Raw genomic sequence first — 18979 nt, forward strand, 5'->3', positions numbered from 1 at the left:
CAACAGGCCTGAGGGTGCCCAGTTTGCCACCAAAACGATCCGCCCACGCAGAGATCTCTCAACAATGAGTTAAAAAAAGTAAAATTATTCAAAAGGTTCGCGGTTCAAGGCTAGGGGTGCTGCTGAGAGATTTCAATTAAAATGTACCACAACGATTATCAGATATTATTCACTGAACTGAAAACCGTGAAAACATGAACCATTGTCACTTGTTTCCAATGAATTTATTATAATAAATTACATTTTAAATATTAAGGATCATTTTATGACGTAAATAAGAGAGGTAACGTCATTACCATAATTATAATTGTGACGTACCTACGGAGTCAAATCTTTTCGTGACTTCGATATTATGTGACTACGTATTAACACTGCTAAGTGCAGATAAATATAGAAATATAAAGCGTCGTAAACTCTCCAATCCTTGTGGCCTTGGCTGTGACGTCAGTCAGATTCTTGCAAATGGCTGGTATAGACTTCAAGTCAGTCGAAGTAAACCATTGCTTGTAAGCATCGACCGCAGCATTCATATACGTAACTACACCTCTAATTGTTACTTGTGTTACTCGATAAAGAGTTTATTTCATGAAGGCGTTTTCCGGAAAGATCTCTTGTCCTAAATATGCCTATTTTTACTTCCTTATCACTAATTTAAGAGCCACGCTCTTGTCGGTGTAGCATTCTCCATTCTTGTCTATCAAAAGCCAATTCCTTCACTATCCACCCTTCCGTTTCTTCTTCTATTTTTACTTAGGTATATGAGATAAATAGAGACTCAAGGACGTCAGTTCTTGAAATATTATCTACAGTCACTGTGGTCCTGTAATTCATCGCCTTGATTCTCAAACTCTACGATTTTGGACTATTATAGATGACGATACGGCTCACCAGCTATCACGCTGGTCTAACAGAAAGCTCGGTAAGATGTAAGTACTTTATTCATCTTACCAAGGTTTCCTCTGAATACCCCAATCGGGATAAAGTCGTTTTGTTATCTGGCTATCAAAACAATCTGCCTATGTGATATTAAGTTTCCAAAACATTTGAAGATCAATATTGTGATTTCCGTAAATGGGTCTATTTTCATCTTCCATTCAATGCAAATACACAGAGGATTCTATGATAAGGGAATTGCTGTACTGGAAGCAAGAAGCTAATAGCGATGCTTTATAATCTCCGCTAGTGGGTAGCTTAATGCTATTAAAATTTCACGTAAAGGAGTCGATAAAAATCCATTTCTACTGCTGTGCTTTATTAGTATATTTTTCAAGAAAAAAAGTAGAAATTTGAAAAAAAAAGTGAAAATAGAAAACGCGAACGAGATAAAAGTATTATAAACACACATTACGAGCCAATGTTGTTGTTTAAGACACTTTTTCAATTGCATCTTGGTACTAGCTAACGATTTGCTAACAGAAAGCAACTGACTTGCAGTGTCCAAACGACCTAAAAATGCCGATGTTGTTGACAGAAGTATTGAATAACACAAAATGGCCGACGTTGGAGGTTCAGATGGAACAAAAACAAGGATCGCTTGCAGAGAAATATGTGGAGTCGTACGTAACCCTAGCGTATTATTTTTATATTCCGTATCAAGGGTGGAATAACAAAGTGAAGTTTACTTTGTGCGATATAATATTCGTGGTTGTCGTGGAGTCAAAGAGGAAAGGTCAAGTGCGATAGCCATCTCAGACCGCTAATGGACCCGTGGTAACTGAAATTGTATTTATTGATTTGAAGCACGTGCAATGGGTATTACTTAGTACATGTACAGTCATGAGCAATATCATATACCCACTTTAGAACTCTGTCGCACTACCATATTTGACATTTAATGAGACTTACGGTTTAATTTGACATAAAAGTTAATGTGACATGGTTTCAATGTGTATATATTACCTATATTAGTACTCGTGACCGTACTGCTTCTAATACCGTATTAATGAATAGTTTCAAAAGAAACATGCTAGCGGTAACTTTTTTTATTCATATTAAATTACTACAGGGAGCATAAAAAGACCATACTTTTACAGATTATCAAAAAAGCAATATTGAAATTTGACGTTCATATTAAAAAAATATTTTTTTTTTCAGTTAAACTTTGAATCGCATTTTTTACATAACGAACGTCTCATCCGGCTAAAACTACTGCAGCTTCTCACAACCTGTATAGCCGCGGAAAAGAAGTAGACGTTCTTAAAAAGAGCATTAAAGTGAATATAAAAGTAAGTCCGCAATGTCATCAAATGGGAAAAAGCAATGTTTTTTTTAAATGAACTGTTTAAATATGGTAATTAATTAGTTAAATATTTATTTAAGAAACATATCTCCTTAGCAGGAAGGAAAAAGCCACATAACGCTAAAATGCCATTAAAATTAGTACCTAATCTTAAGATAATAGCGGACTATGATAATGGTGACATGTCAGGTTTCCAAACCATCGCCTTTAAAAAAATCTATCCACTGTATTAAGAATATAAATCAAAATAACACCAATAACGAATTCGATAACGGTAATTGCTTTCATATTTGAAAATGAATGAACGCATTCGAATTTCTATTGGTTGATTGAATGATTAAATACAAAGAGAGAGACACAAAGGCGATTGATGAAACCATATTGTACATAATTAGAATTCAATCTCTATGATCCTAGATAATACTTTGAAGCATCATTTATCCCTGAAGAGAAAGAAATGATTCTGATATTCTAGCTAAGTCTATGGGCCCCGAATTGTCACATCCTGAAGGGCTACTGCAGCCCATGAAGTTAAAATACAAAGTAGGTATTACAAAAAAAGTTGAACGTGACTCTTCTCTTTGCATGTGGATTGTGGTTGTGACCCCAGAAGCCAGGGAGTGACCTCATCAACTCAGCATGAAAATGAATGTGATGATGGTGTTCCAATATAATTATAATTACCAAAACGGTGTGCTCACGTGCCCTCACTGTGCGCGGGAGTTCACTGTAAAAATAGGCTACATAAGCCATCTTCGGGCGCATCAGCGTCGTGCCGACTAGGAGTCGAAGTGGTCGCCATGACCGAAATCGGTCGGAGAGATCATCATCATCATCATGATCATCATCATTATGCAGGTAAGAAATGACGTGAAACCTTTTAATATTTACTTTATTAAAAAATTTTGTGTAATAGAGTATATTTATAAACTTGCCTATATTGTAGACTGGACTATCAGGCACATTGTTATCACATTATATTTTTACCTAAATACTAGAATTTATGTTTGAATTATTGATTCATAAATTACCAAAGGCAAATGTGACCATGAAGAATGACAAATACCTTAATTTTCTCTACTAAACATTTACTGACTAATCGAATTTCGAACCTATTAACTTAGTTATAGCAACTAAACTTTCCGAAGAATCCAATTAATTTGATGGTTCTTGAGTAGTCATAACTAAAGAGCATGGAAGCAATTCTCGCCCAACTGCTGCTAGAGGCGAAAATTGACATTATTAATTAAGTAAATTAAGGCGGGATTGCTTACAAATTAGGCGAGGATCAGCTTATTTATAGAAAATGGGGGTGTGACGTAGGTGCCTACTGGAATAAGATTGTTGAGCCGATTTATAGGTTCACGTTCCCTGACACGCTATTCCAATAAGGGATGTAATGATCGGACCTCTTACTTTAGCCTGTCTTGTAATGGTCGAACGAGATTTTATTCCATGTTCTATGGGCATTTCAACTCCACGTGTAAGTTATTATAAATAACTCTTTAATCTTCGACAGCGATTAGAAATAATTTGTTGATTTAACTTGGAACAACTATTCGAATGGAAGTTCTTCTGTGTGTACATAGTTATCGAATTAAATATTGAACAAATAATAGGTATTTGTAAATATAATAATCTTGAAGCCTGCCTTATTATTAGATATCTGTTTTAATAGTAGTTTAGGGTAGAGGTAGATAAGGATCCCAAAAGTACCTAAGTTCTGATACAATCAGAGGTATGGTGAATTGGTGATAAATTATGAACTTACGCCAAAGGTGACGTAAATAAGTAAGTAAAAGAATAAAAAGGAGTTTTTTTTATTTATTTGAATTATTTTCAAGAATTAATAAATTTTATTTTATATTTGTTTTAAATACTTAATTGTAAATTAATTGAGTAAAAGAATTGGTTTCTGAATCGTAATAAATATAATAATGGGGTATTTGACTGGATCAAAGATAAATTATAAAATTCAAATCTAGAAATCGAAGCCAGTCTAAGATCAAAATTCAACCGACTTATTTTGAAATTTTATTTATGAATTAAGTAATAATGAGTACGACGTTTAAGCGCTTTTATTGATGACGTTACAGGTATGTTCACAAACTCTAAAGAAAACTTTCGTTTTGACGATTCGTAAAAAGTATCTCATTTGACTAGGTTGTCAAGTAGCCTGTACTGAAACGTAAAACTATAACCTAAAGCATTTAAAGGACAGCTACAGATGGAAAGAAAAAAATAAACCATCAGTATAAAAACCAATTAAAACAAATAACCAAAAGCCTTCAATAATGGTGCCGATGCGAAACATAAGGCGAACATTTACGAGTAACCGAATGAAATAAACGCCGCGGACGGATATTTGCAATAAAACTGACCATTACTGAAGCAAACAATATTAGGGGAAAGAGTCGTAGCGATAAATCCTAGCTTGAAATGCCTCGGTGGCGATAGCAAGCCAAAAATTGTGGTCGTAGGGATGTGCGGGACTATATTGTTTAGTCAACTCAGTAGGAGATCGGTGAGTCAGTTGATCTAATACCACGGTTAAGACTGAAAAATAACAAACTTAGTAGCAAGATTTTGTGTTTATCGATATAAGTAGGTTCTTCATTCAGTTTATAAACCTTTTTAGCGCAGTTCAGTTGAAAATCAGAACTGAAAATAAATATTGTTTGTTTATGAGGTCATCATCACTAATTTAAGAGCCACGCTCTTGTCGGTATAGCATCATCCATGCTACTTTTTAGGGAGAAATAGAGCAATGGTTTCCCTCTTGCCTTTTTCCCAAACAATGTGGAACGCTTCACGATTTTGCATGTCATCCTGTTTATGAGTTAGATGTAATAATTTCGAGTATTGTTCCATTTTGAACAGCCACTGATTAGATAACCTTCAGTGCTTTAGACGGTACCAATCAATGACTTACTCGCTGAACTAGTTCGAATACGAAGGTAACATGAAAGATAAATGTTAGCCTAGTTAGAGGGAAGAGTATTACGCAACCTATATTATTGTCGTAGATTTTTTCCAGCCAAGATAGCGGTTGTTTTTTTTTCTAAATGGAAATGTGCCGGCCCGGGATATCATTACCGAGGCGTGTGCATTCATTTTCTTTCCGGGGTATTATGTCTGCTGGACTACCTTGAAAACGGTTTTTCGGTCCGTCCGTGGCCTTCTCAGGAAAATATTTTTCGAACTAACAAGGAAAAGTATGAAATTATTTCTCATTATTGTTATATTTAGGTTCTTAGGTAGTAAAGTACTATAAGAAGAGAAGATATGTGCACCTATTTCAGATGAAATTATTGACGGTACTGTAAAAGCGAGTAACATTTTATTTAAGTATATTCTAAAACATAAAACACAAGTAGGTATTATTACTAATCTACACTACATAAAAAAACATGTTCGAAGTCAACTATTTGACGACCTAAGTCCTTTATCTATCATTGCCATAAAAATAAATACTGTCAGCCTCTAAAAATACCAAAATATTCAATTTAATGAAACAATACATAAAAGTATCAGTTCAATAAATGACTTTTCTTCTCAGAACTTATAAAATAGGCCAACGAGACATAAACAGACAAACAAAAAAGTGTAAATAGAATTCGTCGAAACAGCTGATGGCCGATATGTTATCAGATCAGGAGTATTGTAAACAACCATGTTAACGGGACCTCGTTTTACTTATCGTAAAATCTTTCCCCTTTCTCCTTTTTGATTAAAACGTTGATGCAATGTGAAAAAGGTGTTTGTTAAAAGGAAATGAATGAAAAAAAAACATTCAAAAGGAATAAGAGATTTATTGCGTGGTCGGCTTTGTCAATAATGATTACTCGTGCTAAAGAAAAATGTCTTATTCGAAATTTTTTTGATATATTTTCTCTCTTTGTAGGTTTCACATTATCTTGAAAACCAAACCGTGCCGACCCAATCAAACATTTTTTGACGAGATATTTTTTTCAACAAGATTTGGAAGACATTCAATGCTTGGTTGGACTTATGAAGCGCAAAAGACTCTTAACCTCTTAGCGTAAGGGTGCCCAGGTAAGCGTGAACCACGAATGATGACATTCTGAAGGGATTGTGTTGGACAGAAACGGCCCGAAATAGACCGATAGCGATTAGCGCTGGAAGAGGGAAACGAAAACCACGGCGGTGCGGCGGCAGAGGGGTTGGTATCAGGGTAATTACTCTTCTATCGTGTGGGTTGTCAGGTGGATTTCCAAACCCATCAACCCAGGTGTCAGGGTTATTAATCAATCGCCAAAGGCCCTGACATGACATGTAACGACTACTTACTTACATCAGTAAATAGTAACCGGGAAAAACGCTTAACGTGCCTTCCGAAGATCATCATGGAGAATCGAGTGGTCAGCCTGCAATTTTCTAACCAAACCAGGGCTCACAAAGTGATTTTTGTGATATGTCCCCATCGGGATTCGAACCCGGGATCTTCGGATCGTGAGCCCAATGCTCAATCACCTACTAAAATGTTTACTTTCGCGATCTGATTGTAGTAATCGGGTCGTCAGGGCCGTATAATATTACGTCCATCAGATATATGACATCAAGCGCTATTAACATACAATTCGAGCCAGACCCAAGTTATGATAGTTAATACGTGTACATTCTTTTGTTCTATTTTGTGTTATTTTGATTTAATGTTACCACTTCTTTTTCTTCACCGATTGAACCAATCAATCAGCCAATAATTGAACTACTTACTTTTAAAAGGCGTTAGCAACATCGTAACGAATACTGAGTGGGATGATTCAGATCATGATTTTGAGTTAAGATGAAGTGGAATTTTCCATCGGAAAAATATGGAACTGAAAATACTTTTAAAACCACTGTAATTTTCATTAATTTTCTGATAGGAAATTCCAATTGATATCAACTAAGAATCATAGTCTGAATTATCCCCCTCAGTATTTATTACGGTGTCTAATACCCATACCTACTTGTATGGTTACCAGTATACACTTTTAGTACTTGTACAATACTTATGTCATCATCATCAGCCGTACGACGCCCACTGCTGGGCATAGGCCTCCCCCAACTTATGTACTTGTATATATATAACGATAGGAATGCAAAGTTGAAGTATGAGCTATTTGTTCATCATTGTATGGCGCGCGTGGTGCGCTCCTGTGCCTCTCCCAACCTTTTTCTTTTATTCCGATAATATCCAACATAACAACATATGAAGCTATAGGCTTGACTACTTGGACGTAATATAGTTATATTATTGGCTTGTCCCAGTTCCGGGCATAGGGCTCCCTTCAACCTACCGAATTTGTATAGCTACTTAAAAAAACTTCATTTCTGTTGTAACTTATTTGTAATGGAGCAAGATATAGGTCACTACTAAAAACGGAATGGTGTTTTGGATTTTTTAAATCTAGTTTTATGCAGTCTTTACGAGATTAATGTTGAAAAATAAGGTTCAAATCTTTACAAAAATACGTTTTTTATACATGCTTAGACCACTATGATGGCAGTCTTTGTGACTCATCGTTTATCGCCAACAGTGGAAGAAACACGGTAAGGGGATTAAACTTTCCATTTGCCTGCCTTGACCTAAATTTGACTGAATTAATTTGCGGTGAGTGTTCAATATTGAGAGAGATTGATTACACGATATTTAAATTTACTCTGAGATCGTATGAAATTTCGATACAATTTTAATGAAACCCAAATTATGAGCATCTTATATTAGTTAGGCCGCGATCACACTAGAGTGACGGGCACGTTTGATGGACACTAAATTTCATGCGCGTTTTATGCAACTATGGGATCTCCAAAACATACCTTCCTCGTGATAAGCTCCATACAATAATGCATTGACGTGGACACGGGACTAGAGACGGGCCGAGTTCGGCTGACTCGAGTGCTGGCTTAAATATACCCAATTGAATCGAATAGTCGCGTATTCAAAAATACAAATTGTATATGGTAATTATATTGAAACACGATTAGGTATTTAATGAAAGCATTCAACACAAGATTCACGAGGTGAGGGTTAACCGCAACACAATTGTGTGAAGATTTTAGATTAATTAATTATACCCCCTCCGGTTGATTGAGGGGAGGCCTGTGCCAAGCAGTGGCACGTATACAGGCTGTTTATGTTATGTTTTTTAAATAAACAATATTCAAGCTTGTGGAAATAATAACGTAATTATATCATCTAACTCCACGGTTCATCATTATCCATCTTAGGACTATGGATCAAAAGTGGCTGCAAATAGTCTTCTGATTATTTGTGGCTCTGCCCACCCCTTCGGGGAACATGGTCGTGATTTTATGTGTGTATGTATGTATCATCTAACTCCGTCTGTATTGATCGAATCTAGCAAGGAATATGCCATGGTTGTGTACCATGAACATACGTACATAAAATGTACGTCGTATTTATGTTTCGTAATGTGTAATTATTTTTTTCAGTGATTGAGAAATTGGTCGGTGTGCTGCGGAACGGAAGGCGATTGGGGCAACCACCGTTCTACACGCCCTATCTATGGAGTAATGGCGTTTACTCCACCGACAAGAGCGCAGCTCTTAAATAGAGAGAGAGAGAGAGAGAATTATTTTTTGAAAAGCAACTGATTCGATTTGGTCTCTTATTATGTACTAAGTATTATATAAGTAATTCAATTAAGTAACTTTGTTTTTCAAGTACTCTGCAAATACTACGCTACATTAAGATTTTCGAGACAAGCATCAACACTTTTCATCACTTACTCAATTCGTTCAATACACTTGATTATCTTAATAAGTAATAAAACTTCAACACATAAATCAGAGACTTAAAAAACATAAAAGCTTTAACTTAATTTGGATGATTTTCATTAAATGCTTAGATTAATGAGTAACTTTAAAACTTTGAAGTAGATTACTTGGAACGGCGCGATAGAGACTTCAAAGTTACGAACGTAAACCTAAACTAAGTTATAATTGTATAATCAATATCTAGATCTAGATTTCTGTGGTAATTATATTAGACTAAAGACACAGATTAGGTAATAGCTACTAAGTAACTAAGGTAACTCTATCTACATCGGTATGAATGCATTATTAACTGATCTAACTGTGTATCTTATATCTTATAGTATGTCTAAAATTGAAATCTACTTAGAAAAGGTATGTCTTAAAATTAGTTAATTACCTATTAAACTTGAATTACGTACAAAAATAAGTTAGTTCTCTCGTGATATTATTTTTTAAATTTTGGTGATTTTTTTTTAATGGGTGCTATAGGTACCCAATTGCTGTATTAAACTTACAATAGTAAAGTTATATTAACTTGCACAAGTTAGATTTGTTCCATCTACATTCTCTTTGCATTTGCGGACAGAGAACTAGGGAACTATGCCCATCGCTTTGTTCGTGACCAAGTGCGGAAATATGCTTTAAATTTATTTTACAGTTTATGGGTATACATACAAAAGATCACGCCTATATCCCGTTAGGGTAGGCAGAGATCACGGAAAAACATTTACTACGATCCTGACACAACCCTTTCGCTTCTTCCACTCTCATCAAAGTCTTCATTCTTTTCTGAACAACAAGCTGTATTTGATCGCGGATCACGGGATTCGAATCCCGATGAGAACATATCACAAAAAATTACTTTGTGAAGACTGGTTTAATTAGTACGTTGCAGTCTGATCACCTGACTGTCCGAAAGTAAAATGATTCGTGCTTCGGAATACACGTTAAGTTGTGTTTGTTACATGAGTCATGTCAGGGGCTTTTGGCGGCTCAATAACAACCCTGGCTAAGGGTTGATTACATTTGTACCTCATAACCCGTACAAAGGAAGAAGATTTAAAATCTTCTCAAAATCAGTTCTCATTCAAACAGGAATCCCTTCTCGTCCAACTAGGCAGTACTACGTCGCAACTAATACTGGTTGTGTAATTCAGTGGAAGGTTGCGAGTCACGCAGAGACGCCGTCCCGCCCGGAGCGATTAACCAAATTGTAGGGAAAGGCTTACAGCACTGCGGCAGTCAACTTGCCTATTTAGTAAACACGCATATACTGCTCAGTAGGAATTGTACTTATAAATGTTTAGAAATGTTTCGTTACAATATAACTAGGTTCACTACGAAATTACTTGCACGGTACTGTTGTTCAAAACTGAAATCGTTTCGTGACACTTGTGATAGTGAAAGTTGACATAACATAAGTTTACAAATATATCCCAATTGGGGTAGTCAGAGGTACATTCATCGCAACATGAACTAAGAACCCACGTCTAGCCGAGCTTTCTGTTAAAGCAACGTGATAGGTGGTGAGCCGCGTCTATAATGGTCGAGTCAACTGTGTTAGTGAAAACTGTACTTCAGATAAATTAATGCTTAAGGTACAAGTCCGGAATAGTGGAAGTTTACTTGATGCATAATTCAGGAATCAATGAAATACTAACAATAATATACTAGAATAAAAAGCTAAAAATCAACTGGAAGTACTGTTGGTTAAATGTTGATTGCTGACCTTGAATACTATGGATAGTTTATATATTGTTTTCTCGCCATACAGCGCATTAGGTCACATACTTCCGAAAATGCATGCCATAATTGTCATGCTGTATGTACTTTCATAAATAAATAAAGTGATCGATAGTTCATTATGATTAATAAAATACTATCATTATACACATACTATTGATAATATTGCTTCTGATTATTGCATTTCGATACTATTGATAGCGTCTCTCCGGCCTGTTGATATTATTATTTTTTGTCAATAAGACACGACGAGTTTATAAAACATCATAGAAGGAAAGCTAAAAGAAAAGAGAGGAAGGGGAAGACCAAAGAAGAGCCATGTGAGCTCTTAACAGATCAAATATTAGATAGATGTCGTGTCTTATAAGGAAGTGAAGGAATTGGCCTTTGATATACAAGAATGGAGAATGCTACACCGACAAGAGCGTGGCTTTAAAATTAGTGATGATGCTCGACACTGGCGTATCTACAGGTAACAATAACTGGGAGACTTCCCCTTAATATCCAATATGCTAGTGAACTTTACACAACGCAGTGTCCAATTACAATTTGCGTTTTTTATTTTCATGAGAACATGTAAATTATTACTTTACAAATGTGCACTCACTCATTGTCATATTAACGTTGTGAAATATTGGAGGGAATTATAAACGACAAGAACAAAGAAATGTAAAGAACCAAGTTCGAATAACAGCGTTGTTATAACAGGAAAAAGTTCTTTTCTTTTTGTTTTTAATAATAATTTGAGTAATTTGTTGTAGCTAACGAGCTATGCCAGTGTCGTTTTATGCTTATGCAGATGATCGGGCCGTCAGTGCGTTGCATTTAGAATACTTAGTTTTATTATAATTAAAGCACATAATAACGGGTTCTTACCGCGTTTAAATGGGGATATGAGACTCCCGATATTATGTGCGGTAAGAACCCGTTATTATGTATAATAACCGCGTAAACTTAAAACAATGTTAGTTTTATTATTATTGTTTTTATGAATTTGGTTTGTTTTTCTTTTTTTTGGATGTATATATATATATATATATATTATTTTCTGTGTACTTATTGATTTCCGTGTGGTTTCTGTCCTGTGTTAAATGTAATGTACTGTCTGTCTGTGTCTGTGGTGTCCAGAAGTAATAAATGTTTCTTTCTTTCTATGTTTAGTATAAAATATGCCTTCTGCAGTTTATAATAACGGCCAAAATGTATAAAATAATATTTTGCAGAATATATAAAATGATTAATTGTGTGCAACCTTAAGTAGGTGTTTATGAGTAAGGTAAGAATTTAGTAGTAGGTATAACATCATCATCATCATTAATTTAAGAGCTACGCTCTTGTTGGTGCAACATTTTCCATGCTACTTTTTTAGGGAGAATTGGGCAGTGGTTTCCCCTCTTGCCTTCCGCCCAACAACAACATAACATAGGTATCCGAATTGGTTCTATTAAGTACTTCTTCATACAGACCGAATGAAATGGGATCAAATCCCAATGGAGAACATATCACAAAAATCACTTTGTGATCCCTTGTTTGATTACGACAATAGAGGTTGACTACCCGATTATCCGAAAGTAAGATGATTTGAGCTTCGGAAAGCATGCTAAGCCTTTGGTCCCGGTTACGACTTACTCATGTAAGTACCTACGTTAGTTGTTATATCAGCTATATTAGGAGTCTTTGGTGGCTCAATAATAACCCTGTTACCAGGGTTGGCGAGGTTGGTAATCCACCTGACAACCCTCGCTTTAGAAAAAGAAATGAAATAAATAGACTTATTTCAAAGTTAAACATTAATTTAACTTAAGTAAATTAATAAAGCTTGCTCTTAAATAAAGAGAGAGAGAGAAACTAATAAAATTAATAGCTTTTTTATTTAAATTAGAAGTGGAACGAAATAATAAATTAGGTATTATTTTACACTCAAATCTACGTTATGCATTACAGAGTTACGAGCGTAGCATAATCTGCTACGGCGTAGCGTCATGTAGACTTAAAAGTTAATTAGTCGTCTTCTCTATGCAATTTATTCGCAGTGTTCCAAGAACAGTATATACGTATTATAAAGTGTGACAAGGTTTCATCTATAAGCTGTTTAATTCCACATACAACCCTTTACTACTGGTCTACGTTGCAAAAAAAGGCTGCAGATCTGTTTCGAGTTGTGTACTGATTTGAAATGTAAGTTGTTTTTATTCTTTCTCTTCTCCTAACCCAAAACCCTTTTTTAAACTATCTAACTGAAGTTACTATTTAGAAATCTGTGACCTAGCTTAGAATCATTAAAATAATATTATCAAAGTAAGTCTTTGACAGGTTAACCATTGGTAATAACTTATTTTGGTCAAATACAATATTTTGAATCTTATCTTGGCAGTATACAATTGATCATTTTATAATGTAAGTAACAAAAATAATGTAGCAATTAGATGTAGCTAATTTAGTTCATAGTGGTATTTATATAAGGTGTTCGCCGGCAGCAGGTTATGTAAATACTCCAATTACAATTGCAGTTAAATAAGCAGTGACACGTGGAAGTCGTATGTTCTTGGTCTGGAATATAACAGCCTCCGTGGTCTAGTGGTCTTCATTATCTCATATGGGTTGTGAGGTGGATTACCAACCTCAGCAACCCTGGTGTCAGGGTCATTATTGAGCCACGAAAGGCCCCTGACATAGCTCATGTAACGATTACTCACTTATATCAGTAAGTGAGTAATCCGGTAACTGGTACCAACGGCTTAACGTGCCTTCCGAAGCACGGATCATCTTACTTTCGGACAATGCTGTAATGCCAGTAATGTCATAACCAAACTAGGGACCACAAAGTAATTTTTGTGATTTGTCCCCACCGGTAATCGTACCCGGGGCCTCCAGATCGTGAGCCCAACGCTTAACCACTGGACCACAGAGGCCGTTGGTTAGAGACTGTCTTTTGTATGGTAGGGACATTGCAGGCTTGAATCACCTGATTGTCCGAAAAAGTAAGATAATTTCGTGCTTCGGAGGGAACTTTATGCAGTTGATCCCGGCTATTAGCCGTAAAAACACCTCCACCAACTCGCAGTGGAGCAGCTTAGTGTAGCTCCGTACCGCCGGTTGATTGAGGAGGCCTGTGTCCACACCTCACCGAGCTTTATATTGGCCAATGCGATATGATATATATAAATATTATATATAATACATTGTTTTAAGTTTACACGGTTATTATCACAATTAAAGCACATAATAATGGGTTCTTACCGCGTTTAAATGGGGATATGGGAGTCTCATATCCCCATTTAAACGCGGTAAGAACCCATTATTATGTGCTTTAATTGTAAGAACCCGTTATTATGTGTTTTAATTATTATAATATGTAATAGACTACTAAAGTTCAATAATAAAAATAATGAGTACCTAAAATATGAGCAAAGGCATCCTAAGCCATATCCTAAAAGACCAGACCAGTCCTATCACAAGTCGAGACATGCACGCTCCGAAACGAAATTGATTGTCAAAAATGGTGATTAATAAAATATATAATTATATTTTTTAAAATAAAATATGCTCGCGTTTGACCACAATCTCATCTGATGGTAAGTGACGATGTGGTCTAGGGTGGACCACGCTTATCTAGTAAATGCCTATTCAACGAAAAATTAACAAAACAATTAAAATAACACTGCTAAACCCCTCACGGGTTTGTCTCGGTGCTATAATCCGCTTACAATTACATACTCGTAGTGCAATTACATATAAAAATAAATAGAAAAAAATATATATTAAAAACAAAAAAGATCGAAACGGTATAATAAAAAATAAATATTAACAGCGGAGGATGTGTGTGGATGTATTGCATGCCGACGTCTAGTTGTCCCTCGTTATATATTTATATAATATACAGAACAGTGTTTCACACAATATACCTATTTGAGTAGGAGCGATAGTTTGCATTCTCGAATGATTCGGTTTTATTATGATGGGTTTCTGAAAGCATTTTCATGTAAGGATTAGTTTGCAAACAAAGCGAATGTGCTGGCTCAATAACGGGTCAAAAAAGGCCTATCAGTGTTGCCAGATTGAGGATATTCGACCTATCGTTTATCTTAAACATCGTCTACAACATCGATAATATTATCTGGTGTGTGGCACGCAATAGATTAAATGTTCACGAATAGTCGATACTATCGACATTATTGTTCCTAACTCATCACCCTAGCGTTATGCCGTTTTCACAGAGTTCGCTTACCTAACCTGAAGATTTGACAGGTCTGGTTATTAAAGAAGCGACTACTTGTCTCACCTTTCAACCTGGCAAAGGAAAACCAGCCCAATACAGGTTAGGTCACATACCTCCGATACGCATTTCTCGGGCATGTGAGTTTACTAGCGATGTATTACTTCACCGCTGAGTTCGTGATAATTGAATATAAATTCGAATAACGATTTCGAAAATCAAAGGTGTAGGCCCGTGCTGGATTAGAACCTGCGACCTTATAGTTTTTTGAGTCAAGCGTTCTTCCAACTATGCTACCACGGCTGCCAAATTATTATTGTCGCTAACTAAACTATCGATAGTTCCAACATACTGTCGAAAGTAAAAAAGTAACTCGATGCTACTGCGTTTATTGGTATTTGGGTCTATCGTCTGGCAACACTAAATCGATTTAAATCCAGGTGCAAAAAACGCTAGATTTTTTTGTTTACGGATGATATACCTGGGGAGAGTTTGATATATTACAATACAGATTTTTTTATTGCCCAATCAGATATAGCAGTAGACGTAACGGAAAAGGCTTCTGTGCTTTAGCACCGTGGTTAAAGCGTTCGGTATTTGACTCAGAGGTGTTTGGTACGAATCCCAGAAGGGACACTGTCAATATTTACTTAACGTGAGCGCCCCTAGTTGGATTAGGTCAAAGCTTCTCCCAAGTGTATAAACCTGATTAGTTAAGAAGTCGGTAAAAAATAGGATAATTTCTACTGATTTGTAGGTACAACTTCAGAACCCCGATAACGACCCCGCCGGCGTGGTCGACGATTTCCCTCATTCAGCGCTTATCGCTTTCGACCCACTAAGGTCGATTAATTCTTTCAAAAATTTTCCTCTCAGACGACGTCCTGAACCAAGGTTCGCGCCTAACTGGGCACCCTCTGGCCTGTTGTCTTAAACAATGTACCAGGTGAGAGCTCTTTCGTCCAGCATAGCATAGCGTTCCGCATTCGTCCGGCCAAGTAGTTAATGCCGTTTGCGGCAAATCTACAATAAGTTACATTAAAAAATAACTTAGCTACAATATTTAAACAATACAACATAAGATGTTTATTCTACTATTACTCTGCACTTGTTATGGATTACTACATTTTTTAGTATTTTATACATTTTGTACTGTTATCCAAATATACTGCGTAGTTTCAATTATAACATATGGTCTCAGACAAATAAGTAGGTTTACACAAAAACTCAAAATAATACACTGAAAACATTACAAAATTGGGTTTCAAAGCCTCAGTCACCTCCACGTAAAGGTCACATATAAAGGTTATTTAAATCAGGTTTGATTCACCTTAAAAGGGTAAAGAGAAAGAAATAATAAATTTAGCTTGTTAACTAAAAGTCATTTGTTATTAAATCATAAAGTAAGTAGCACTTAGAAAAGCGAACAAATTCAATTTTAAAATCTACTAACTGATTTGGAATCCATAATTGATTTAAATTTTATTATCACGAGTAAGTAATACTTGCTTATATTGAGAGATTTTCTAGGCTACGTTTCTCAAAAATAATATAGAAGACGCTGTCGAGATTAAGAGACCCCCCACACTAGCGTCTTTCGAGCGTCGTCTTCGTGCCAGCGTCTGCGCGACGTCGACGCCGCGGAGACGCGTCGCCAGTTCATCGTTTTTTTGCGACAAGTACATTACACAACACAATCAATTGTAATAGTTCGTCAAATATTCGTTTTGGCATCCGTAAATAATCATAAAAGTTATTTTTATTATTTTTTTATAATGTTGAAAATACAATACGAAATAATCGCTTTCCTTAAATCTAACACTACACAGAGGATGTTCCCAATGTTGACGACGATGTTTCCTTTTTTGTTTACGTAATTTTTGGATCAGTAATATCTACAGCAGTGTTTTTTTCGTCGGAATCCATTTTCACACTGATTGTACGTGACAGGACCCGCAGATATGAGACGCCAGCGCCGCGCACGCTTAGCGTTTGGCATCCGGCCAGCGCTGGCGTCGCGTCGCCGCGGCGTCGACGTCGCGTCGACGTTGCCCTGACGCAGGCACGACGATGACGCTCGAAAGACGTTAGTGTGGGGGGTCTCTAAACGTAATAATTAACTGTTTTCTTATTTCTCGGGTACATAATTATTCAAAAAGCAATGTTACGGCAGAAGCATATATAAAAATAATTGTTTTCTACCTAGTTGTAATAACAAGAATCATCATTTATACTCAAAAACAAAGATAAAGGACGTATATTTCTGTTTTTCAGAAGGAAAATCTTTACAGCGCCATCTATATTGTTATTTTTTTTTTGAGGAAAGTAGCTTGGAAAGTCCCTCATTAAATAAGTTAAAAAAACTTAATCCGACTACGTAAAAAGTTGTCACTGAAAATTGCCTTTGACGGCTCAATAATCTCAATCGAAAATCATTTCATAGCCCATACGATAAAATAAAATGAGTATTTTTTTTATACCAGGGACTTAAAGTTTTTACTTCTCAAATACGATATCGGTCACGTACATTTATGAAAGAAATATAAGTACCCCGCACATTTGTTGAAGCCTATAATTGTCGTATTGCGTGAGCTTGCCCGTACCCATATTTTTAGTATGGCCTTAATTATATTTATTGGTCACAAGTTCTTTACGAGTAAGGTAATAAAGTGTAGAGGGCCCGACGTACACCGGGTCGTATTTGATGGTCATTTCTAGAGAAGGTCGCTTGATTTTGATAAATATATATTAGAAAGTTGAATGTTGTAAAGCTGTGATGATTTATTTGTTTAAATATGGAATCATGGAGTAGCTAAGAGATAATTTGCATATTGGCTACTTGATAACAATAAAATATGAAATATGTAGGATAATATAATTATGGTTGTTTATCATTTAATTATCCAATATATTTTTTATAAGATAATTTTTAAATATTTTATTTATTACAAAATTACAATGCCATGGGCGGCATTGAGCTTCATGGGACGTCACTGGGCAAAATGTCACGTGACCAAGCATTTTCGCGTGAAATTTGAAATTAATGAAGAAAAATATGTTTTTTTTCTATTAGGTATATAAATCTTTTTCGAGAACATAGTACTCAGACAACGCCGAGTCGAGACGATAGTTTCGAGTAATACAAAGTCACAACCCGTAATACATAAGCTCCCCTCGCTTCTAGTTCTTATTTACAACTGCGCAAGGTATTATAACTCGCACGATTTCCGAAAGTTATAACAGGCACTTCTGAAGTTGAACCCTACTAGTTTGTATCGGGCAGACTTATGTATACTCGTTTATTTTAAGTAAACATTACATACATACGAAACCGATGACAATGATCCTCAATAACAGTGTACGTGTGTACACACGTACACACACACGTACACACTTACACACTCACACATATACTTACATGTTCACACACCCACATAAAACCTAATACACATTCACCACATAATTAGCTTATATTTTATTTTATTTTTTCTTTTCTATTTTATTTTTCTTGTATAAAATGTTGTTTCTCGTTTAAAGTATTAGCTCGCTGTATGATCATATTATTATCTATTCCGTAATGTCCGAAGGTTGGGGCCTGGTGATCTGTAACACAGGCTTACGCCTATCACAGACACCAGTCTCTCGCCTGCTTTATTAATAAAGTGTGGGCAAAGGCAATGTACCCGAGAAATAACTTGCAGCCGCTTTTGATAATGTCTTAAGATGGACTGCGGACTGAAAATAATTTAAAAAAACACTAAAATTTTCATGACATACTTGAACGGAGCGAAAGTGACATCGTAACAAATATTGAGGGGGTGATTCAGCTCCTTATTCTGAGTTAATATCAAGTGGAATTTTCCATCGCCAAAGTATGGAATTAAAAAAAAAACTCCACTTAATATTAACTTAGAATCATGGTCTGAATCATCCCCCTCAGCATTCGTTACAATGTCACTAACACTCCGTATTATGACATTAACGTACGTATACACCTT

General features: G+C 35.8%; 1 protein-coding gene and 1 long non-coding RNA gene across 3 annotated transcripts in view; one reads left to right on the plus strand and one right to left on the minus strand.

Annotated features, from left to right (window-relative positions):
• LOC126366313 (T-lymphocyte activation antigen CD86-like) overlaps window positions 1-18979 on the minus strand; it is a 149360-nt gene that overhangs the window by 31437 nt on the left and 98944 nt on the right. The window lies entirely within an intron of this gene.
• Window positions 3791-9045, plus strand: LOC126366378 (uncharacterized). Its single transcript, XR_007566347.1, has 3 exons — window positions 3791-4030; window positions 6144-6295; window positions 8699-9045. It is a non-coding gene; the product is annotated as an uncharacterized LOC126366378 (long non-coding RNA).

Source organism: Pectinophora gossypiella, chromosome 4, assembly GCF_024362695.1.
Source record: "Pectinophora gossypiella chromosome 4, ilPecGoss1.1, whole genome shotgun sequence".
Taxonomy (NCBI): Eukaryota; Metazoa; Arthropoda; class Insecta; order Lepidoptera; family Gelechiidae; genus Pectinophora; species Pectinophora gossypiella.